At 43.7% G+C, this 25479-nt stretch overlaps 1 long non-coding RNA gene across 3 annotated transcripts in view; it reads right to left on the bottom strand.

Moving 5' to 3' along the window:
• Window positions 1-2695: 2695 nt before the first annotated feature.
• LOC105482519 (uncharacterized) overlaps window positions 2696-25479 on the bottom strand; it is a 39729-nt gene continuing 16945 nt past the window's right edge. For 2 of the 3 annotated variants that reach the window (XR_011623999.1, XR_011624000.1), the window contains 2 exons: window positions 18904-18973; window positions 6637-6955 (listed from right to left, as the gene is read on the bottom strand). This is a non-coding gene — a long non-coding RNA (uncharacterized lncRNA). Of the gene's footprint in view, window positions 3174-6636; window positions 6956-18903; window positions 18974-25479 lie in introns of those variants that run through there. The other variant, XR_011624001.1, reaches the window with a different exon arrangement.

Below are 25479 nucleotides of genomic sequence, written 5' to 3'. Positions count from 1 at the left end.
TATGGCTCTGCTACCATATACTTCTCAAGGACATGTACTGTTTTACAGTGGTAAGAAAGGCTTTGCAATGTGTTAAGCAAGATACCATGAAATGTGTATGTGAATCATTGTTAATATATGGCAGATACAGGAGGAATTCCATATCGTGGTCCCAATGGTAGAAGTTCCCTAACGGTCAGTAACAAAGGGAAAGAGAATATTTATGTAGTTTAGACCCGCCGAGGCATATGAGAGGGTAGTAGTCACTTGAACAAAATTGAGACTCTGCCAGAAAAAAAAATGGGAGATCTGGGATTCCAGACTATTTATAGGATGAGATATATATAAAAAAATAGTTACACTCACAAAGTACCTAGTATGTGGTAGACACTGTACTAGGTACTTAAATATTATTTTAAAATATACAATTATATATAACTACATATTGTAATTCTAAAAATGCAACTCATTCAAGTTCCTGTGCCAGTAAATTACAAATTTGAACTCAATTCTCCCTGAATCCAAAGCTCATGCTTTTTCTATTACATTAATTTTCAACCTTTTTGGGTCATTGGCCCCTTTGAGAGTTTGATAAAAGCCATTGGAAAAAAATGCATGTTACCATAAAAATGCAAATGTGCACACAGATATAAACTTATATAGAATTTCGGGGTGGTCACAGACCTCCCTGGGGCCTCAGTTTATTAATCCTCTATTGCACATACCACGATGCCAAGGAAGGTTGATCGCATTATCCAAGTGTTCTTACAGGTCTTGCAGCCAGATCTGTGTGGAGAAGTGTTTCCTTTAATTAAACCATTAAGTTCCCAGGTCTACCAAACTCACTTCTTGAAAGAAAGTCTTTTTCACTTGATCAAAAAGAACCCTGTTTTCATTCCTTGCATTCAATAGAAGGCTTTTTTTTTTGAGACGGAGTCTAGCTATGTCGCCCAGGCTGGAGTACAGTGGCACGATCTCAGCTCACTGTAACCTCCACCTCCTGGGTTCAAATGATGCTCCTGCCTCAGCTTCCTGAGTAGCTGGGATTATAGGCAGCCACCACCACGCCCAGCCAATTTTTATATTTTTAGTAGAGACGGGGTTTCACCATGTTGGCCAGGCTAGTCTCGAACCCCTGACCTTGTGATCCACCTGCCTCAGCCTCCCAAAGTGCTGGGATTACAGGCATGAGCCACCACACCTGGCCCAACAGAAGACTTTTTAGGCGGGCTTATGCTGTCCACAGAGGCACTCAGCAACGGTTTTCCTTACAGGGAATATCACATGTTTGGATTGGGGTTTACTCGAATCTTAATCTTGTCCAGACAGACACACCTCCCAACTTAGGATCTTCCTTTTTGCCTCCCATCAGCTCTACCTTGGTTCCTTTATTTTACAAGCTTCTCTGCAACTACCTTCTACCTCTCTTTGTGTCTCAAAGACAAAATGTATTGAAAATCTAGGTAAGTGGAACTCTTTTATAAAGCATTTGATTTAAAATGCAATATGCAATTTTTCTTTTTCTTTCTCTTTTTTTTTTTTTTTTTTTTTTGAGACTGAGTCCCACTCTGTTGCCCAGGCTGGAGTATAATGGCGTGATCTCTGCTCACTGCAACCTCTGCCTCCTGGAGTCAAACAGTTTTCCTGCCTCAGCCTCCCGAGTAGCTGGGATTACAGACACCCACCACCATGCCTGGCTCATTTTTTGTATTTTTAGTAGAGACAGGGTTTCACCATGTTGGCTAGGCGCTGACCTCAGGTGATCCACCCGCCTCGGCCTCCCAAAGTGCTGGGATTATAGACGGGAGCCACCGTGTCCAGCCTCAAATGCAATTTTCTTACATGAAACCAAAATATATTAAAAACTGTGTTACACCAGGCGCAGTGGCTCATGTCTGTAATCCCAGCACTTTGGGAGACTGAGGTGGGCAGATCACCTAAAGTCAGGAGTTTGAGACCAGCCTGGCCAACTTGGTCAAACTCCTGTAATCCAGCTACTGGGGAGGCTGAGGCAGGGAGAATTGCTTGAACCAGGGAGGCAGAGGTTGCCGTGAGCCAAGATCACGCCACTGCACTCCAGCCTGGGGGACAAAGCGAGATTCCGTCTAAAAAAAAAATTGTGTTACAATTAAAATGCAGCATAGAACTTAGAAATAATATATAGTTTTCTTTTAGATGCCAGTGACTCCAAAAGGTATTTTAAAAATTTCTATTTGAAATCTTACAATATAAGAATCTAGGTAAATGATTTATAACTGTTGGTACTCATACTGTTGTTAAACAACAACAACAAAAATCTGGCCATTATAGAATGCTCCAGAAATTACAAACATACACAAAGAGGAAAACAAAAATAATCTTCATCCCACCACCCTGAAATAATCTTTGTAACTTTTGTGAATAGGATATTCACTGCTCTTCTCCCTGTGTGTGTGCATGCACACAAAATTGAAATGATTTTAACATGGTGGGCATTTGCATACATTCTCAAAGCAAACTCTGTCTTCATATTTATTGACTTTTTCTTTAAGATACAGATAAAACTGTAATAATGCTAAAAATGCTAAATAATACTACTAAAAATAACTATAGTATTAGATTAGATACTTTAAGATGCCCATAAAAATGATGGTAGTAGACCTGGATAGAAAGGCTTTTTATTATTATTATTATTATTATTATTATTATTATTATTATACTTTAAGTTCTAGGATACATGTGCACAATGTGCAGGTTTGTTACATACGTATACATGTGCCATGTTGGTGTGCTGCACCCATTAACTCGTCATTTACATTAGGTATATTTCCTAATGCTATCCCTGCCCCTCTACCCACAATAGGCCCCGGTATGTGATGTTCCCCTTAGAAAGGCTTTTTCTTTAATTAAAACAATGTAAAAGTGATAACTCCTCCGGTACTGTTTGGACAATGTTTTTCTCTATTTAAATCATGTGACTACACACCCTGGGGGTTTGGAAGAAAACATAAATTTTATGAGAGTCAGGTCACAACGAAAACAAACAAAGAATTCAAGAATAATCTGTCGAGTTTCACACTGTCATGCTCACAACTTCACAGCAAAGCTTTGGGATTAAATTGTGACACATCCAGGCTGAGGATCCAGAGTTCCAAACCCTCCTGCTGTTTTATTTCACTAACGTTTGAAGAATGTTGGTGGTCTTGTAAGAGAACCTGAAGAGAGAGAGGAAATGGTCAATATTAGGGAATAATCTACAGAAAGTAAAACATGATTTCCTTTCTTCTACCGGGAAGTATAGCTGTTCAGCCAAGATGAGGTTTTCTTTGTGCAAGGCTGTTTCCTGGGTGCAAAAAGAAAATATTAAAACTCTTCCTTAAAAAAATTATAGCTTCTATATATGTATAGTTCTACATACTTTACAATATATGTTAATATAGTAGGGCATATACATATTTTATAAACTAATAGGTATATGTATATGGGGAGTTAACTGAACTCATATTCATGTATATTTGGGGATGTGTATACTCAAAAGCCTTTTCAGGAGAGGAGTGCATTATCCAAACAGATCACCGCTTATCTTCCCTCAAAATCCTTTCTTTATTGGAGTCTTGTAAGGGATTTTATTACATGGTGGAGAATCACATCCTCACTGGAAAATGCACTGAAATTGCTTTTTATATGTGTCTTTTTGACAACTGAACTAATTATTGAATGGAGTCTGATAGAGGAAGAGGGCCTGTGTCCCCAGCCCTTTCTCCAGGCTAAGTGAGAACAGATTCCTTCATTTGTTCAGCATTTATCAAGGCCATTCTACATGAGCACCATTGAGTACTGTGAGGGAAACAGAGATGATTAAGTCATGATTCTGATTATCATCAATAATTGAAGGAAAAGTGAAACTCTATACTGGAAATATGGGCTGGGTGCTGGGAAAGTGCTAAGGAGGGAGGACTTAGTTCACACTGGAACTGTCAGGGAGGTTTCCAAACAGGAGATTTCCGTGGGCAATCCTGAGAGCTGGCAGTCCTGGATAAGGAACCAAATAGAGCTATGGAGGTGTGGAAAGTATTCAGTCTGTTGCAAAAAGCAGTGTTCAAATAGGTGGGATTCCAGGCTATTTAGAGTGATAGAAAGAGCCATAGATGGGACTGGAAAGGAGATTATGGAGGTTCTTGAGCATTGTGCTAAAGAGTCCAGATGGTAGCACTGTAAGATGGTTAGCATCATCCTCATTTAAAAAAAAAAAAAAAAAAAAAAAAAGTTTTTTTTATACAAGGTTGCACTCTCTTGCCTAGGTGGGAGTGCAGTGATGCAATCATGGCTTCCTGTAGCCTCAAACTCTTGGACTCAAGGCATCCTCCTGCCTCAGCCTCCCGAGTAGCTGGGACTAGAGGTGAATGCCACCATGCCTGCCTAGCATCCCCATTTTTATACATGAAAAAAACTGAGGCTCAGAGAAGCTCAAAGTCGCAATGCAGGTATACTGCAGAGCTGGCCTCAAATCCAACATTCTTTCCACTTTTAATTTATAACAGAAGTATAAAAAACAAAGATGCAATATAAAATGCTTTTGTGCATTATTGGTTAATTGTCATGTGCATTTAGAAGAGGTAAGCTGAACCAACTGATAAGACTTTACAGCTGTATTATCAGTCCTTTTAAATTAATATGTTTGAAAACCTACTATAGTGCCCACAATTGCAGCTGTTAAAGAGTTAGTGACAGACACTGAAACCAGCGTGGCCTTCACGTCCCCGGTGTCTGAAGCAGTGCCCGAACCACGGCAGGTGCTCCATAAATGCAAAGGAAATAAAACCGATTCCATTTTTATTTTAAAGTCTATTAAATTTGAATTCAATCAAGAAAGTTGATTAGAAGTTGATTACAAGATGCATGCACACAAATACATTTGAAATGAATTTATGTCTCTTAATTATGGATTTGAGATTTTATTTATGAAAACTAGGGTCTCTGAATTTCCATTTGATAGCTACCTAATTTTTGTATTATTGAAAGAGTCCATTGGTGGAAAGTACCCAGGGTTAGGAGCTAGATTTAGGTTTGAATCTTTTTATTTGAGACAGAATCTCACCCTGTTTCCCAGGTTGGTAAGCAGTGGCGTGATCTTGGCTCACTGCAACCTCCGTCTCCCTAGTTCAAGCAATTCTCCTACCTCAGTCTTCCAAGTAGCTGGAATTACAAGAGTGCACCACCACACATGGCTAATTTTTGTATTTTTAGTAGAGGCGAGGTTTCACTATGTTGGCCAGGCTGGTCTCAAACTCCTGACCTCAAGGGATCTGCCTGCCTCGGCCTCCCAAAGTGAGCCACCATGCCCAGCCAAATCCAGGTTTGAATCTTAACTCTACACTTTTTTAAACCTTGGATAAATCTTGATTTAACCTTGGATAACTTCCCTGAGTTTCCATTTCCTCATCTGTAACATGGGAATAGTAACACTACTCCTTTGCAGGATCATTGGAAGTATTAGAAATAAACTCCACATTAAGTCCATATATATAAAGATATGTAAAGATACACAGGTATGCTACATACAAAGTCACGTAGTAGGTACACAATACATTGTGGTCATCATTGTTATTTTCTATTTTAATTTTTTAAAACTCCGTTACACTTCTGACAGATAGTCATTTCGTTGGCTAGCCTTTCTAGCTCATGAAACCCGTGACTATGTTCTATAGCCATATAATTTTCTCAAGCTTTGAACATTAAAATTAAATACAGAATAATCCTGCAGATATGGATATAACTTCAGCTCACCTATTTCCTATCTGTGAAAATATCACAGTTTATTTAATAACTGATGTCAGAATAGGTTTCAAGCAACCTATAGAATAGTAATGAAGCTGGGTTTAAACAAATGTGTCTGTTTATATTTAATTCCCTCCACTTTCTGATAGAATGAACAGTTTTATTAGAAAATAATCAGTGTGTGGATCTCTTTTCTACACATTGTTTCCACCTTAACTACCTAGACCCTCTTAATCTCAATGATTCTCACTGAGTTGGGTTCTTAACAGATAACAATGAATTTTAAGCACAGTGGGTACCGCATTCTTCATTCTGTGGGGAAATTGATTTGATGGAACAATAGATTTTGCGTTCCAATCTGGGGCGGAGTGCAGAATTTACAGAATAAAATAGATAAGTCGGCAAAGTAAACAATATCTTTCGAGGACTTATCATTCCCTCTCCAGAAAGGGCTGGCCGAGTCATTCTTTTGCTATGTATCTTATTTTGTTAGAGATATAAATCTCAGTTATAAAATCACTTGAGGTCAGGCACAGTGGCTCACACCTGTAATCCCAGCACTTTGGGAGGCCAAGGCAGGCGGATCACTAGGTCAAGAGATACAGACCATCCTGGCCAACATAGTGAAACCCCCATCTCTACTAAAAATACAAAAATTAGCTGGGTGTGGTGGCAGGTGCCTGTAGTCCCAGCTACTTGGAAGGCTGAGGCAGGAGAATCGCTTGAACCTGGGAGGCGGAGCTTGTAGTGAGCCAATATTGCACCACTGCACTCCAGCCTGGGCAACAGAGCGAGACTCCATCTCAAAAAAAAAAAAAAAAAAAAATCAGTTGAGGACTGTGCTATGCAACTTTATAAACCACATGCTTGAGAGCTTCACAAAGTTTCCCTAAACTTGGAGCATCCTACTCATCCCCTTTCACTCAGGAATTTTTCATTAGAGGCTTGAGACGTGAGTTAATAGGGTTCATGATCCTCATTCTGTTTTTCCTCTAAGCAGGTCTCCTAAGAGCATTAATTTGCGCATTCTATTTCAATAGAGACTTTAACACAAAAAAAGGTCAAATTATTACCCACATAATTTTTGTCACTTATTAGAGAAGTCTCAGTTGTCAAGTCCCTTTTCACCTGAGAAGTTCATGTGAGATGAGTTCCAACTTCTTTGCAGTGATCCATGCTGATATTCAACATTCTGGAAATACTGCATGCAAATCTCAACCTGTAGGTGAAAGTTACCTTTTAACCTTCAACTCCCGCTTCAATAACGACAAGTTTCAACCTTTTTGGTAACAGACGTTAGTTAAATTCTAACAGTCTAATTTTTTTGTTGTTTGTTTTTGTATCAGCCATACAACATCCCCAAATGGTTTACTTTTCTAACAAAAATGATTTTTTTTTTCTTGGCTGGTTTTTTTTTTTCCTCTCTCTCTCTCTTTTCTATGTTGCTCAGGCTGGTCATGAACTCCTGGCCTCAAGTGATTCCCCTGCCTTCCAAAGTGCCGGGATTACAGGCATGAGCCACCACACCCAGCCTTAAAAAAGAAATTTTTGAAATGGAAATATTCCGTACTGTCATGGGCTTCTATTTGAGGGTAAGAATCCAAAGGTCTTTACAGAGGGTCTCCTGCAGTTTGCTGGACCACAGCCAGTCACTATGGAGGAAGAATAGGGTGGGAGGACTCAGGGTATCCCCACAGGCGCCTTTCCACCCCCCCTCCCAATGGAGCTGACAATCCTAGGTCAAACTGTGGGTCCCGCAAAATTCTACATAAAACCCTGATTAGAGGCCTAGAGAATAAATCCATTGATTTACAAGAGGCTGTCCCTGACCTCATAGGGTGATTCAGAGGGGGCCCAGAGATGTCATTCACATTTAAAGGAAAAACGCAACTTGAGTCTTGCAGCTTGAGTCTCAGGCTGGACTGCACTTATTCAAGTGCCCTCTTGTTCCTTCTCATCATAGTCTCCTCAGATGCCAGGTGCGGGCCTGCAGCCATTTGGTCCAATACTTGCAAGAGTGATCATCTGTATCCTCTTAGTGGTGCCTTCTGCGCCACTCGGGTCTGAAGTTGGAAGGGTGATATTGAGGCAAAACACCAGAGCAGCTTGTCGACTTTGTTTCCACTGGCTTCTCCTCGTGTTTTGGTTGACCTGGTCAACATGACTCCTCCCAGCATTCAGGACTCCATATAGAGTACCACTCAAAACTTGTACATCTTCAGGGAACTTTCATTGCAGGTGATTTTCTACTGAGGGAGAAGGTAGGAGAAGTGTTCAGATGCTCTAAAAATTCAAGTTCCCCAAATGCAAAGGATCTTGCCACATCACGACTTCTTCCTAATGAGCCTCTCTTTGCAGGGGAAAGAATAATTCTGATTTGAATGGCAAAATCTCTCCCTTCCAAGAAGGAAGGCTCCTCAGATGAGATCATTTTACTTCTCTGCTCGACACCTTCTCATCCTTTCACATCTTAGTAAAAACCAGTGATTAAAATGGTGCCATCTCTACATGACAGGGTCTTTTGGCAACTCTCAGGCCTCATGCCTCCTCCTTCTTTCTGACCCCATTCCAGCCTCAGTGGCCTCCTCACGGTCCCTCCAGCATGGTCTGCATGTCCCTGCCTTTGGTCTTTGCACATACTCTGCCCTCTGCCTGAAATGCTGTTCTGTACATCTCTGTAGAGCTCTTTCCATGGCCTCTTCTAGTCTTCACTCAAATCCCACCCTTCCAAGTGACACCTTCCCTGACCGTCCCGTCTAAAATTACACATATAACTCCCATCCTCCCATAACACTCTTCCCATCCTCCTTCTGTGCTTTAGATTTATTCTTAGAACTCATAACTGTCTAATGGGCTATCGTTTAAGCAAAATAAACAGGAGACCATTCGCTGGAGGCTATCTTTGTACTTTGTGTTCCTACATAACAACCGCCCCACCCCCAACTAACTTAGTTTATAAACAAGCTGAAACATAAGTGAATAGTATATATATATATATATAGAGAGAGAGAGAGAGAGAGAGAGAGAGAGAGAAACAAATAGCCAAGTTTCAGCCAATCACAAGCAACCAACTCATCACACCATGACGAAATAAGGCAAACACCTAGCTGTAGCCAACCAGGTGATTGCTCGCTTTGCTTCTGAGTTCAGCTCCTGTTGCTGGGCAGCGCTGTCTGAACTTCTGGCTCTGAGGGCTGCCCAACTTAGGAATCCTTCTTTGCTCAAATAAACTCTTAAATTTATTTGAGAGACAAACTCTGTCTAAAAGTTCTTCTTTAACACTATGTAGTTTGAAAGTGTATCTCATTATCTGTTGGCTTTTTTTTTTTTTTTGAGATGGAGTCTCACTCTGTCACCCAGGCTGGAGTACAGCGGCGCAATATCGGCTCACTACAACCTCTGCCTCCCAGGTTCAAGTAATTCTCCTGCCTCAGCCTCCCAAGTAGCTGAGATTACAGGTGCCCGCCACCACACTCAGCTAATTTTTGTATTTTTAGTAGAGATGAGGTTTCACCATGTTGGCCAGGCTGGTCTGGAACTCCTGACCTCAGGTGATTCACCTGCCTCAGCCTCCCAAAGTTCTGGGATTACAGGCATGAGCCACTGCACCCAGCTTATCTGTTGGCCTTTAAAAATGAAAGCACCACAAGGGCAGGGATTGACATCCTATTTGTTCATTCCTGTATCTGCAGCACTTAGAATGGTGTGTGGCCGGCACGTAGTAGGTGCTCAATGAACATGGATTGAACAATGAATGCGTGAACAAAGAATAAAGTTAGGACCATTTATGGCCTTGTATGTGTGTGTGTGTGTGTGTGTGTGTGTGTGTGTGTGTGTGTGTGTGTGTGTTTGTGTGTGATGGAGTCTCACTCTGTTGCCCAGGCTGGAGCACAGTGGCACAATCTCAGCTCACTGCTACCTCTGCCTCCCAGGTTCAAGTAATTCTCCCACCTCAGCCTCCTGAGTAGCTGGGACTACAGTTGCCACCACCACGCCCAGCTAATTTTTGTATTTTTAGTAGAGACAGGTTTTTACCATGTTGCCCCATCTGGTCTCAAACTTTTGACCTCCAGTGATCTGCCTGCCTTGGCCTCCCAAAGTGCTGGGATTCTAGGCATGAGCTACCATGCCCGGCCTATGGCCATTCTTGACTATCCTCAGCCAGGGGCACACAGCTCATGCTTTCCCAAAGGCCACATGGTTTTCACAGCACCCTGCAGAAGATCAGAGGTGCTGCCCAGACTCTGGTTGCGCTCCTGAGAAACTGAATTTTCTGCATCCTCTTATCATTGGCCACTGACCTGGCTGAGATGCAATCTGTGTTCCTTGGTTTTTCGTATGCATAAACTGAATGTTTGAAGCCTCACCTTCCTTTGGATACAGATGAAATCATATTTAATGAAATATAAATCATAAAAACTCTCAGCCACCCTCCACCCCGCATAATTGCAGGAACTCTAGGCATTCCCCCGCCCCAGTTGATTTTTGTTCATGTTCTTCCCTGCCAAACTCCCTAAGGCCCTTGTCAGTGCCCCTTGAGAAAGGTCCCCACTATGCCTAGCCCCTGAACCACTGGGAGTCTCCTCTGCCCAGCACCAGAGCTCCTTCATGGGCTCTAGAGGCGCGAGGGGAGGAAAGCAGCCAGCTGCTTCTGCTAGTGATACGCTAGCGAGCGGGGCTGAGAAATGCTGGGTGGAGAAAGGCGGGGTCCCTGGCTAGGGCTCCACCCTCAGGCCTATACCCACGGACCTATGTGAGAACAGGCATTTCTGTTTTGCCGCCCAAATATTGCATTTTTCCACCACCCTGGCCCGCCACACCCCTCATCCTGTGTCTGTAAAAACCCCGAAACCCTAGAGGGCACAAACACAAGCAGCTGGACGTTAAGAGGAACACACCAGCAGAGGAAGACACCGGCAGAAGAACACACTGACAGACACCAGCAGACGCCCGCATGTCATCGCCCGCAAAGTTCAGCCCAGGGCAGTCAGAGGAGAGCCCGGCCACTGGGCGGCCCAACTCCACGGGAAAACCACCTTCTCACTCCACACCCCTTCTGGCTCCCCCATCCATCTGCAGAGAGCTACTTCCACCGCTCAGTAAAACCTTGCTCTCAGCCCAGCGCGGTGGCTCACGCCTGTAATCCCAGCACTTTGGGAGGCCGAGGCAGGCGCACCACAAGGTCAAGAAATCGAGACCATCCTGGCCAACATGGCGAAACCCCGTCTCTACTAAAAATACACAAATTAGCTGGGCGTGGTGATGCACGCCTGTAGACCCAGCTACTCAGGAGGCTGAGGCAGGAGAATCGCTTGAACATGGGAGGTGAAGGTCGCAGTGAGCCGAGATCGCACCACTGCACTCCAGCCTGGGCGACAGAGCGAGACACTCCGTCTCAAAAAACAAACAAACAAACAAACAAAAACCTTGCACTTATTCTCCAAGCTCACGTGTGATCCGATTTTTCTGGTACACCAAGGCAAGAACCCAGGGATACAGAAAACCCTCTTTCCTTGCTGTAAGGCAGAAGGTGTAATTGAGCTGATTAACACAAGCCGCCTACAGACGGCAAATTTAAAAGAGCACCCTGTAACACACGCCCACTGGAGCTTCAAGAGCTGTAAACATTCACCCCTAGACACTGCCATGGGGTCAGAGCCCACAATCCCCACGACCTGCCTGTCTGCCTGCTCCCCTAGGGGTTTTGAGCAGTCGAGCACCTGAGCCACAGCCCCATCACACCCCCGAGATGGGGACAAGGGAACTTTTCTCGTTTCACTTGGACTCACAAAGTCTTTAGGTGACCACAACTGCTTTTGGGTCTGGGCCCGCACTTTACAATTACACAGTTTATAGGCAAACCCTTGGGCTGGTGGGAGAGTAGAGAACTTGCATTCTCTTATTGCTCCCCTCTTCCCCTTCTCCTTCCAGGTGTCATGCAAAATAATACCCTTTGACTCCAGGACCCAACACAGATATTTCTGGAGTTGTCACCCATGTGCCAGAAGTTCCCAGTCTCTGACCTTATAGGACACCTTGCAATTCATTCTCATTCTATTTAGAGGATCCCTTAGAGTGCTACTCCATTCTTGGTTTCTGGCTCCTAAGTTCACTCACCGTTTATCAGGAGGCAATTCTTATTCACCCCTTACTAACTCTTTGGGAGAGTAAGAATTGCCTTCTGGGAATACAACACCAATTCTCTCAGGGCTTTCTAGGAAAATCTGCTATAGATTTCTGTGTATAAACCCACTTCTTTCTTTCTTTATACATAAGCTCACTGATGGAGCATACACCAGCACACCCCTACTGGATTTAAGGTCACTTCCCTCTTGGAAAATCAGTATTTTTCTTGTATATCACAAATCAAGAATTTCCTGGTAGAGAAAAACATTATCCTAAAGTCATCCTTCTTTGCTTTTTTTTTTTTTTTTTTTTTTTTTTGAGATGGAGTCTCACTCTGTTGCCTAGGCTCGAGTGCAGTGACGCGATCTCGGCTCACTACAACCTCCGCCTCCTGGGTTCAAGCAATTCTCCTGCCTCAGCTTCCGAAGTAGCTGGGACTACAGGTGTGCACCACCACACCCAGCAAATTTTTGTCTTTTTTTTAGTAGAGACAAGGTTTCACTATATATTGGCCAGGCTGGTCTTGAACTCCTGACTTCAGGTGATCTGCTCACCTTGGCCTCCCAAAGTGCTGGGATTATAGGCATGAGCCACCACACCCTACCCTGCTTTACTCTTAAGATTCCAAATTATGACCTTTCCATATTCCTTCCATCCATTTTAGTCCCCTCCCCACACCCTCATAAACCCTCCATTTGTGACACTCTCGGATTGGAAAAACATGAATCTTAACAAAATAATCCCCCGCCTTCCAAAGCAAGTGTGTTGTGTTCAGCATCCTTTAATGATTTGATTGTAGCTTGAAGATGCCTATTAGATGTAAGCAATAGAAGTAGGAGATACTGTTGCGGGAAGTGACCAATGTTTGGTGCCCACCTTAGAATCACGAGAGAGTAGTTCCTGCTCTAATTCCTGAGCAGTGAGCTACACGTAGCTGTCTGTAAGGGTAAGAGGTCTTGAGGCCGCTCCTCCCTGCAACCTGCTTCACCGGGCACCCTGCACGCTGAGCCTCCTGGTCCTTTGCACATTGCTTTGCACACTTATCCTGCCTTGCTGTAGCTTTAGGACAAACAAGTTTGCTGAAGCTTCCACAGTGTGCTTCTCTTTGAAAATGGCTCAAAGCTGAGAAAACATTAAGGATCCACTGTTCTCAGAGGAAGAAAAAGAAAAATATGCAGGGTTTGTCACTGCCAGGAAAAGTGTTCCTAAACTTTCACCCAGAATTATATACTGTGCTTTCATAAAGGCTGTTTCTAAACAGCTCCGGCTGGTTCTCACCCAGTAACAAGACAGCCTGTCATTGAGACTGCAGACCAGTTCTAAACCCCTTCTCCAGGAACCTGCAGGCTGCAGGCCAGTTCCAGTTTAAGCCCTTGGCTAGGTAGTGGCCTGGTCTGCAGCTTCCAGGTTCAATTCAAAGTCCACAGCTTTTAGAAATAAATGTTTCTTGTGTAAAGATTTGGTGTCATAAGGTTGCTGCTTCCAGAATCTGTTTTTACTGAAAATGTGAACTGCTTCTATTATCAAATATCTTTAAAGCCTTGTGACCTGAAACAAAGTATCACAAAGGTTTGAATGTTATAAACCCAAACACAGAAAACGGGCATACTTCAGCATTTTAACACATGAAAATGTCAGTCTGTAGTTAAGGCTCAAATTTTCAATAGCTTCAGTGGCTGACACAGATTCTACTTGGAATCGCTGCTGATTTATTCATCCTGGAATAAATGCAATGCCATTATATCTTGGTGACAACAGAAACAAGCTTTGGCCAGGTCTGTGCATAGTTTAGGGATGAAGAAAATAAGTTTTGAAAGGCAATGGGCATTGCTGATTATAGATTTTTATTAGGAACAGATGTGGGGCTCTGGTTTTTAGTGGTAGACAAACTGTTATTGAAAAAAGTCAGCTGACTAAAAACCATAGTATCTTCTTTTTTAGGAAAGAAAAATATTAACAAATTTAATTCATAATCTTGTTTGGTTGGTTGGTTGGTTTTTTGTTTGAGACAGAGCTTTGTTCTTGTCGCCCAGGCTGGAGTGCAATGGCGTGATCTCGGCTCACCGCAAACTCCGTTCCTGGGTTCAAGCGATTCTCCTGCCTCAGCCTCCTGAGTAGCTGGGATTACAGGCACCCGCCACTATGCCTAACAAATTTTTGTGTTTTTAGTAGAGACGGGTTTCACCATGTTGGCCAGGCTGGTCTCAAACTCCTGACTTCAGGTGATCCACCAGCCTCGGCCTCCCAAAGTGCTGGAATTACAAGCATAAGCCACCATGCATGGCCCATAATCTTTTTCTTTAAGAGATCACCCAATAAGCAAAAAAAATCAGAAAAAAGTTCTGAGATATCTGTTAATGTATATGTGGAATAGTGCATAAACAGCACTATTTTTGTTAACATATCTCCAGGCTAAAGCGGAGTTTTAGGAAGTAATTATAACAACTTCTTTTACCACCGTGCTTAAGCTTCAGATCTCTCCACTTTACATTTGTTTATGGCTGTCCCCGTTGAACAGTTTTCTCCTCTTAGGATGTATTGATTCTAATGCCAAGTTATACACCGTGTGATCATTTTATATATTCCAGGGCTGTCATTTTTCTTTCTTCAAGGAAAGCGTAAACATTTTGGGTCACTTGCTGCCCTATTTTGGGATGGGTCAGCTAAAGGGGAGATTTTAGACATTGTGGATCATTTCCATCTCTCTCTGACACCCCCCTTTGTTTCCAGCCATTTACTGAGATCCCTCCATTTAAGGATACTCCTTGGAAATTTCAAATGACACTTCTAATCATAGACCATTGGCCACAACTTATTCACATGCCCACACCTAGCTTCAAAGGAGGCTGGGAATTGGAGTTATTCAATCCAGAATGGTGCTCATATCAAGCAGCCACGTGGCCAGTTAAAGAATCAGGGCTTCACTTTCTAGAAGAAGGGAAAATGGGCAGTGGGAACAATTGGCGGTCTGTATCACAGGCTTGTACCAAATTACTCTCCTATCAACAGAATACAGCAGCTCCTTCTCCTCCATGTTTTCATTTAAATTTGATGTTGTCAGACACTTTGATTTTTGTCAATCTGATGGACACTCATTCATTTTTTTTTCAAAAAAAGGTATATATCCATATCCTGCTTTCATTCCCTTTGCCTCACAGATAATCATTCTAATATATTTTAATATATCTTTGTGAATATTGTGCATACTGCATTTTTTTTGGTATGCATCCACTGTTTAATTATTTCATAACATGATTGATTCTATATCTTTTTTCAATAAGCACTGTGTTTTTAGCCTCCATCCATGTTGCTATTTGCGCTTCTACCCTTTTGTGGCCAATCACTGCCTAACACTCTGTGGCATTCACCCATGCATTTTACTCTCCCAGTGATGGATGCTCAGGTTGCCTCACTCCCTGACATCCCTTATACCTTACAGCAAACCCATGTGATAAGTCTTATCATTCCAATTGTACAAATGAGAAAACTGAGGTTCAGAGGGGTTAAAGAATTTGCCCCAGGTTCCATTGTTAGGAAGAGAGAAAGAGAGCCAGAAGAAATCCCCTCGTTAGTTGTCGAAGAGGTGATGCGTCTGTGGTATGATATCAGAAGTTCTGGGTAAGCTCCTCTGTCCTGCGTGTCTTCTCCATTTGACTCCAATGATGCCTCCAAGTTAAAAGCAGAAATTATTTTCTTTGACTTAATGATTCCTCTCTGATCAGAATCCAAATAGATCGTAAGCCTCATTGCGTATTTATGCCTTGTGGTTAAATGAGTTTTCAGCCCTTTTCTGGGAGTGTATAGCTCTTGAGGGTTTAGAGGGCAGTGTATCATTTGGGACAGAATTCCACTGTGAGTGTATGAAAACCCAAGTAACAGTGGCTTCAACAAGTGGCTATTCGGTTATACAAGTGGTTCTCAAAGCGTGGTCTCCAACCAGTGGCAGCAGCATCCTCTGGAAATTTGTTAGGAATACAAGGCTCAGGACCCCACCTCAGACCTTTGGAATCAGACACTCTCAAGAAGGGCCCATGAATCTGTGGTTCTATGAGACCCCCAGGTGATTCATGTGCCCACTCCAGTTTGAGAGCTACAGGGTTATCCTCCAGAGCAAAAGATCGGGGGTTAGGCAGTCAGGGCTAGCACCATAGTACCAGCAATGCCAATGAGCATCCAGGCTCTTTCTGCTTCCCTGCTTTGCCATCTTGAACATATGGCTTTCATCTCTGGAAGCAACATGTATTTTATTTTATTTATTTGTTTGTTTTTTTTTTTTTTTTTAAGAAGGAGTCTCACTGTGTCACCCAGGCTGGCATGCAGTGGCCTGATCTCAGCTCAATGCAACCTCTGTCTCCCGGGTTCAAGTGATTCTCCTGCCTCAGCCTCCCGAGTAGCTGGGATTGCAGGAGCATACCACCATGCCCGGCTAAGTTTTGCATTTTTAGTAGAGACAGGGTTTCACCATGTTAGCCAGGCTGGTCTCGAACCCCCTACCTCAGGTGATCCGCCCACCTCGGCCTCCCAAAGTGCTGGGATTACAGGCATGAGCCACCATGGTCAGCCGGAAGATGTATTTTAGATACCTCATCTGCATTCCAGCTAGAAAAAAAGGGAAAATTCAGGGTGCTGCCTATATCAAGAAATCTTTCCCAGAATCCTCTGCTTACGTCTCCCTGAGAGTAAAAGTCACATAGCCATGCCCAGATGCACAGAGTCTGGATAGGAGAGGATGTGTTAACTGTGCACATTGTCATTGTTCTCTTGCCCCCGGACTGGGACTCTGTTAGTGGGAAGAACGGGGGGGATTGATGCCACATGTAAGCAAATCAGCAGGTTCTACTATTTGTACTTAAAAGCAGAGATGGGAGAAGCCACATTAGAGCAGTAAGTAGTCAAGAATGGCTTTAACCTGCTTCATAATTTTTCTGGAGGTTGGCCTTAGTATGAAGATAAGAGATCTGGACTCTTTTCCAGCCTGTACACTTGAAGGAGATTGCTGTTCCACCTGCATGAACAACAGTTGTTTGGATTTGTGGCCAGCAGTTTTCTTTTGTCCTTGGAGATCAAGAGAAGTTCCATAATTCACGTCCACTAAATCTGTAACACTAGCCTCAGCACTGAGACTAGATTCTGTCTTGCAAAAACCACAGAAGTGATTAGCAGAGGGACAGAAACAGATTAAGAAAGGCTTGTTATGCTGAGTTTGTTTACACGAGCTCTCCACCCACAGCCCAGGAGAAGGGATCATCTTTTATTTTTGCCTCTTGGCCTTGAGCCTGTTTTTTTGTTTTTTCTTTGAGTATCTCTGCCTGTTGACTTACTCTCCAACTCAGGGTTTTGTTTTTGTCTTTCACTTATTTTCTAGGTATACTTGGGAATAGGCCTCTGAATGGAACGATAATATGTATTTTTGTCTTAGTCCCCCAAGTACTGTCTTGTGAAAAAGAATAACCAGCCCTGCCCTGTCTTAAGCATTGCAAAGTGCAGGGAGCTGGTTGCCCAGTAGCCCGTGGGCATGCTTGGGCCCTCCAGTCTTCCCTTGAAGGGGCGGGGCCCCTGCAGCTAACAGAAGACCTTTCATGTTTCCTTGCTCCTAGGAGTGGGTTGTGCCCATCAACACTACAGGTGGGTCCTAGGCAAGTGCCAAACAAGCAGCTGCACAGCCAGGGACTTTGAGCTGTTTGCAGCTCCCCTCTCTTTGTGCCCCTGCCAACTCTCACACACCTGGGATTTCACCAGCTGCCTGCCCACTGAGCCCCCTTCCCACCATGTGACCTAATCCTCATTACACCTGCTCCTCTGCAGGGCAGCCAGCCCGTCCCCACCTTGCCTAAATAAGGCCTGGGGAGGTTTGAACAAGAACTATGCTATTCATGCCTGAAACAGCCAACTCCCTCCAGTTTCATGGCAAATTACGAGGGATTGAGGTTTACTGTGAAGAAAGGCTAGACCTGACGATTAATCAGCCTGGTCATATGGGGATCAAATTAAATTGGACCTGAGGCCTCAGCTCCAAAATGGAATCAAATTTTCTCTCTTGGCAGGATACGTGCATTGGACTGAGACTACAAACACAGCCTGTCCATCTTCCTTCTTTGCATACAGATATTGGTTTGTAATTTTAAAACACAGCAAAGAGGTGAGACAAGTACTACAGTTTAAAGTGAATGCAGGGCTTCTATTCAATTCAGCAAAGATTTATTTTGTCCTTTTCCCTGAGAAGTCTCTCAGTTAGGTGTTAGGGGTAAGAAGGCTGCATAATACCAGATCTGCTTCTTCAGGGAGGTCAAAATCCAGTAAAGAAGATAGACATGCTATTAATATAAATTTGACTATTAAGCACAAGAACATACACAAAGCTATAGAAACCATTAATTGTTGTTGGGGATTAGCAATAACTTTTACAGAGAAGGTAACATGTGAGCAGTTTTGAAAGATGTGTGGTAGCTTTGTGCTCTCTCTCTCTTTGGGCAGACACTGTGAAGTGTCCTGCAGTTGCGATATTTTCTTTAATGGTGTCTGACATTGTTTTGCACCATTACTGCCTCTCATATTCTGTGCATGAGTATAGTCCAAGGCTAAAAGCAGTAATCACCTTTGGAAACTGCCAACAAACATGAATAACTCTTCTGGGGCCAACTTTTCTCAAGGAAGTAATAAAAGTACTCTTGTGGCTAATGGCAGTAAGCATGAAAGTCTCTTTCTGGCTCTCTCACTGCCTTGTGACTTTGGACATGAAATACAATGTATCAGTCGGTTGCCTTTACCAACACGAGCTCTTTGTGATGGCGTTAATCAACCAGCAAATGAGTTGTAAGCACTTACCTATGTGCTTGGTGCAATTCGTTGTCACTTTTCTGAGTCACAGAAGTGCAGAAAAGATGAAAACTGGGATAGAAAGGATACCAGTTGCAATGTATAAGCAGCAACTTTGTAATTTTAAAACAGAGTATCAGTTTCAGAAATAACTAGAGTGGCCACTAAAGTATTTATGCAGCTTGAGAATTTTAGAATTCTAATAACTTTTAGTCCTTGCCTCACCTTCTTCACTAGAGATCACCTACTGTGGTAGTCCAGGAGCCTTCAATGCTGTTTGTCGATATTTCCAGTTCTGTTTTTGGAAACACAAGGGATTACATTTCGTCAGCTCCCTGAGTTTAGGCCCAGCCATATGTTTTGCTTTTACCAGTGAAATGTGAGTGGAAATGGCATTTCATATCTGAGTCAAAGCACCTAACTGCAGTGCTCAGTTACACAACCCTCTCTTTTGCCTCAGCATCATGGAAGCCTTTTTTGATAAAGAAGCGCTTTGCTGAACCATCCTAAGGAGGCGAGCTTCCTTAAAAAGTCACGTGGGGCTGTTGCTTAACTAAAAAATGGTAATAACAGTGAATTTTTTGTTTGTTTCTTGGAAAGCCACTGAGATTTAGGGGCTGCTTTTTACTTCAGTATAACCTAGCTTGTCCTTACTAATGCAACAACTGAATAACCATTATTAACTATATTAACATGTAAGAAAATGGAGTAATTCAGAACACACCCACCTTAGGTAGACTGACACACAGAAGTCATCTTAAGTTATTTCTGTGCATACTAAGGCCCTTTATACACAAACCTGCAGCACTAATTCGAATTACCTTTTTTTTTTTTTGAGATAGACTCTCACTCTGTAGACCAGGCTGGAGTGCAGTAGCACAATCTCGGCTCACTACAACGTCCGCCTCCTGAGTTCAAGGGATTCTCCTGCCTCAGCCTTTCTAGTAGCTGGGATTACAGGCACCTGCCACCACACCTACCTAATTTTTGCATTTTTAATGGGTTTCGCCATGTTGGCCAGGCTGGTCTCGAACCCCTGACCCCAAGTGATCCACCTGCCTTGGCCTCCCAAAGTGCTGAGATTACAGGTGTGAGCCACCGTGCCCCGCCTCTCATTTTAATTCTCATATCAACACTATATGATAGGTAGTACTACCCACATTTCACAGGTAAGATTCACAGAGTTCAACTAACTTGCCCAAGACCACATGTAATTGGCCAGTGTGATGGCAAATCCCAGGTTCTCTCCCTTAAACTTGCCGCCTCCCAGGATTGATATGGATGGTTCCCTCCTGGTTCTATTAGTCTGTACATATTCACATGAAGCCAAACCCCACATGGGCCAGGTAATTCGCTTCCCTTTCTTCCTATGTTCTCTAACCTCAGTCTCACTTGAATTCTGTCTGAATCAAGTGTCTGATAGACATTTCCCTTCAGTGTCAAGGAAACCAAATGGAAGAACATGGATGGAATGGGGAAAATCCACCCTGATTTCTGGAGAAAACAAACCACATAATTGGTCAACAAGGGTGATCATTATGTGAAGCACATGCAAAATTTTTATGTCGCACGTACGTTTAACAACAACAACAAAACAGAATTTCAAAAGCTCTCAAAAGGCTATCCACTCTGGTCTTCTAGAAAAGATAGGCCAAGTGCGTTGGCTCACGCCTGTAATCCCAACACTTTGGGAGGCCGAGACAGGCGGATCACGAGCTCAGGAGATCGAGACCAGCCTGGCCAACATGATGAAACCCCATGTCTACTAAAATACAAAAAAAGTTAGCTGGGCATGGTGGCACACGCCTGTAATCCCAGCTACTCAGGAGGCTGAGGCAGGAGAATCACTTGAACCTGGGAGGCAGAGGTTGAAGTGAGCCGAGATCACACCACTGCACTCCAGCCGGGCAACAGAGCAAGACTTCGTCAAAAAAAAAAAAAAAAGAAAGAAAGAAAGAAAAGAAAAGAAAAAGAAAATAAAGGAAAAGAAAATAAAAGATGGTTGTAACCAACCCAGGGCAAGTGTTTATCAGTATCAACTTCCATGGTCTTCAATAAAATTTTCACTATTTCATGCCATAATTTGTTTGGGGGAAACTCCCAAGTTTCCCCATATTTGCATATGGTCTCGCAGTCCAACATCAAGGTTATTATATGCAGGACAGACGGACGCTCTTTCAGGGTTGGGACCCTGGCAATCTTATCAATTGATGGATCTCAGTGCCTCCTTTAATGCTAGGCAGTAAACCCTTAGAGACATTTATTAAACAAATACATAAAGTTAAAGAACTCATGACCACTGACATAGAGTACAAAATAAACACATAAATAAGAATGTGGTTTTACCAAAATGAAAGGAAGACTCACTTTAGCCAATCACATGAATGATTGTCCCTTAAGATCCGGGTTATGCAACCATAAGTAAGTCACATACACGTCTTGTTAAAGTCTAAACTCAAAAATGAAAAATGATTTCTTCCTGCACATTTAAGCTGAAAACCTCCTTAGGGGTTTCTGTTTTATGCACACTAATTTAATATTAATAAGAATTATATTGCTACGCCTAATATATGACTTTGGTGAGGGAGGAAATGTACATTGGGGCTTTTGGACATCTTTGGGGATCTGCTAGCATCTAGACTTGGCTTTCACAAGTGTAAACAAAAGCTCAGTTGAATGAGCAATGGACATGCCTTGCCGAGTTGCTGATTAGCAAAAGGCTATTTGAGGAAACCCACATTCTTCTTTGAAGTGTAATTCACCTTGCTCAATAGCACACGGGACAACTGAAATTTTTGAAGTGACCATTGCTATTAAACTGTTCTGGCTGGGTGTGGTGGCTCACATCTGTTATCCCAGCACTTTGGGAGACCGAGGTGGGTGGATCACTTGAGACCAGGAGTTCCAGACCAGCTTGGTCAACATGGTGAAGTTTCCTCTCTCCCAAAAACACAAAAATTAGCTGGGCATGATGGTGCACACCTGTGGTTGCAGCTACCTGGGAGGCTGAGGTAGGAGAATTGCTTGAACTCAGGAGGTGAAGGTTGCAGTGAGCCAAGATCAGAGCACCACACTCCAGCCTGGGCAACACAGTGAGACCCTGTCTCAAAAAAATAGAATAAAATAAACAGTTCCTAATTCCAATGTATGTGTCATCATTCCACAGTGAAGGTAAGAGAGAAGTCACCAGAATGATTTTATAAAATCTCTCTCTCTACACACACACCCACTCCAAAAGGTAGATATACGAAGGTGTAAAATATATCAAGCATATACAGATGTATAGCACGGTTCTACAAATCTACAATTTGCTATGAACTTGTCTGCTGTCCTTTGAACTATTAAGCCAATTCTGAATCCCGAGTCAATTTCCTTTCCTTCCTGTCGTTGGTTGTTTCAGGGCAAAATTTAAACAAACGCTTTGTCCACTAAAATTATGTCCGGAATTGGTGGGTTCTGGGTCTCGCTGACTTCAAGAAGAAAGCCACAGCCCCTAGCAGTGATTGTCACGGTTCTTAAAAACGGTATGTCTACAGTCTGCTAATGTGTTTGGACTTTCTTCTTTTTGGGGCGTTCATGGTCTCACTGGCTTCAGCAGTAAACCTACAGACCTTCCTGGTGAGTGCTACAGCTCATAAAAGCAGCATGGAACCAAAGACTGAACAGCAAACAGACTCATTGCAAAAACCTTTAGAGTAATAATAATAAAAAAACCACGCCCCACCCACCTCCCACACAGTGAAAGATCACTTGACCACGTTGTTGCTGGCTGGTTCGGGCAGGCTGCTTTTATTACCTTATCTGGCCCCACCCAGATCCTGCTGATTGGTCCATTTTACAGAGAGCTGATTGGTCCATCTTACAGAGAGTTGATTGGTCCATTTCAACAGAGTTCTGATTGGTGCGTTTACAATCCCTGCGCTAGACACAGAGTGCTAGACAGAAAAGTTCTCCAAGTCTCCACTAGGTTAGCTAGATACAGAGTACTGATTGGTGTATTTACAAACCCTGAGCTAGACGCAGAGTGCTGATTGGTGCGTTTACGATCCCTTAGCTAGACATAAAGGTTCTCCGCGTCCTCACTGTACTCAGGAGTCCAGCTGGCTTCACCTAGTGGGTGTGGTACTTGGGGCTGCAGGCGGAGTTGCCAGCCGGTCCCGAGCCGCGCCTGCACTCAGCCCGCACTCAGCCCTTGGGCGGTGGATGGAACTGGGCGCCATGGAGTAGGGGGCAGCGCCCGTCGGGGCGGCTCAGGAGCCCACAGCGGAGGAGGGTGCTCTGAGATGGCGGGCTGCAGGTCCTGAGCCCTGCCCCGCGGGGAGGTGGCTAAGGCCCAGCAAGAATTCCAGCATGGTGCATGCGGGCCGGCAGTGCTGGGGTACCTGGCGCAACCTCCGCAGCTGCTGGCCCGGGTGCTAAGCCCCTCACTGCCCTGGGCCAGCTACGCCAGCCGGCCGCTCCGAGTGAGGGCCCCCACTACTGAGCCCGAGCCCGCGCCCGCGCCCGCGCCCGCGCCCGCGCCCGTGCCCACCCGGAATTCGTGCTGGCCTGTGAGCACTACGCGCAGCCCCGGTTCCCGTCCGCGCCTCTCCCTCCACACCTCCCCACAAGCAGAGGGAGCGGGCCCAGGCCTCATCCAACCCAGAGATGGGCTCCCACACTGCAGTGGCGGGCTGAAGGGCTCCTCAAGCACCGCCAGAGTGGACGCGGAGGCCGAGGAGGTGCTGAGAGGGAGGGCTGCTAGCATATTGTCACCTCTTAGAATCACATGGAGGGAGTATGGTCGAGGTCATGCATAGGTAACCAGGTTGTGAGCTCTTTGCAGTCACCCAGGCTGTTGTGCAGCGGCATGATCATAGCTTACTACAGCCTCGGACTCTTGGCCTCAAGCAATCTTACTGCCTCAGCCTCCCAAAGTGCTGGGATTATAGGCCTGAGCCACTGTACCCGGCCATGACTCATTTTTTAAAAATCCTTTTCGTACCTTGTCTTGCTATAACTAGGTGTCTAGTAAGTGTCTGTCAAGTAGGCTAAGTAAATACTTGTATCCGGTAACAAAGCTGAGATTATACTTGTACAAACTCTACAACCAATATTTTGCTGTCAGCTTTTTGATAATGGGAAAATGTTGGTTTTGCTTTTAGGATTTATTGGGTTTGGTTTCAGACTCATTATAAACAATGCTTCATCTTTAACTTTCAAAGTAATGAGCTACAGTACAAAGCACTTTTCTGAACCGTTTGAGGATACGTTGGCGACCCAATATCCCATCACCCAGAATACTTTAGTGTAGATTTTTCCTACTATGAAGGAACATTCTCCTATTAGACCACAATACAACCATGCAAGTCAGGACATTAACATTGACAGTGTTACCCTCGAATCCTCAGAGCCTATTCAAGTTTCTCCAGTTGTCTTAATAACGTGCCCTATAGCAAAAGGATGCAGTCGAGAATTACACAATGCATTTAGTGAACATGGCTCTTCACTTCTCTTTTGTTAGAAACTGTTCCTCAACCTTTTCTTGGCTTCCATGAGCCTGGCACACTTTTCAAGCGTACCAGAGGCTGACTTGATAGAATGCCTCTCCAATGTGCCCGCTTACAGGTGGTGTTCAGTTCAACTGCTTAAGATAATGTGTGCCAGGCTTCCCCACTGTCAACGTACTGGTTTTTTCCCTTTCTTTTCTTCTTTCTTTCCTTTCTTTTTTCTTTCTTTTTTTTTTTTTTTTTGTTAGAAACAGAGTCTTGCCCTGCCACCCAGGCTGGGGTGCAGTGGTGCCATCATAGCTCACTGCAGCCTTGAACTCCTGGGCTCAAGTGGTCCTCCCACCTAAGCCTCCCATGTAACTTGGACTACATGTGTGCACCACCACGCTAGGCTAATTTTTAAATTTTTTGAAGATACAGTCTTTCTCCATGTTGCTCAGGCTGGTCGTGATCAAACTCCTGGACTCAAGCAATCTGCCCACCTCAGCTTCCCAAAGTGCTAGGATTACAGGTGTGAGCCACCACATGCAGCCCACTTGATCATTTGGAGAGATGTGCTTTCATCAAGCAGAAGTCTAAAATGCTCATTACAATAAATTTGAAGCTAGAAGGTACCTTAAAGATAATCTAATTCAATGATTTTATTTAGGAACTATTTAATTTCTGGGAATAATTTTGCTTATTCTAAATAAATATATGTTGAGTCTTATTTAAAAAAAAAAATTTTGTTGGCCAGGCACAGTGGCTCACACCTGTAATCCCAACACCTTGGGAGGCTGAGGTGGGAAGACTGCTTGAGTTCAGGAGTTTGAGACTGGCCTGGGCAACATAGTGGGGCCCCATCTCTACAAAACTTTAAGAAATTAGCTGGGCATTTCGACCAGGAAGTCGAGGCTGCAGTGAGCCGTGATCATGCCATTGCACTCCAGCCTGGGTGACAGAGTGAGATCCTGTCTCAAAAAAAAAAAAAAGACACACACACACACACCCCCCCCACAAAACTTCTGTGATTATAAAGAAGTTTCTGGAGTTAGAGACTCTGTCTCAAAAAAAAGAATGGAGCAGACTTAGGAATGGGAGGCTGAGAGGAAGCAGACTACGGATAAATGGAGAAAGCAACAAAGCAACCAATCCCTTCATGAGCCTGATTTGATTGGGGCTAAGAGGAATTTGTAAACGTACAGTGAGAGAACATAGCCTGCCTTGGGAAGTTGAATGGATTTATGTCTCTCCAGCCACATGAAATCTTTAGGTGATGTACTTCAGATGTGATCGAGGTCAACTGCAAAGAATAGAAAACCAGCAGATAGTG

Source organism: Macaca nemestrina, chromosome 5 (genome assembly GCF_043159975.1).
Source record: "Macaca nemestrina isolate mMacNem1 chromosome 5, mMacNem.hap1, whole genome shotgun sequence".
NCBI classification, from domain to species: Eukaryota; Metazoa; Chordata; class Mammalia; order Primates; family Cercopithecidae; genus Macaca; species Macaca nemestrina.
Note: the sequence above shows the minus strand (reverse complement) of the source record. Positions and strands in the feature narration are given on the sequence as shown.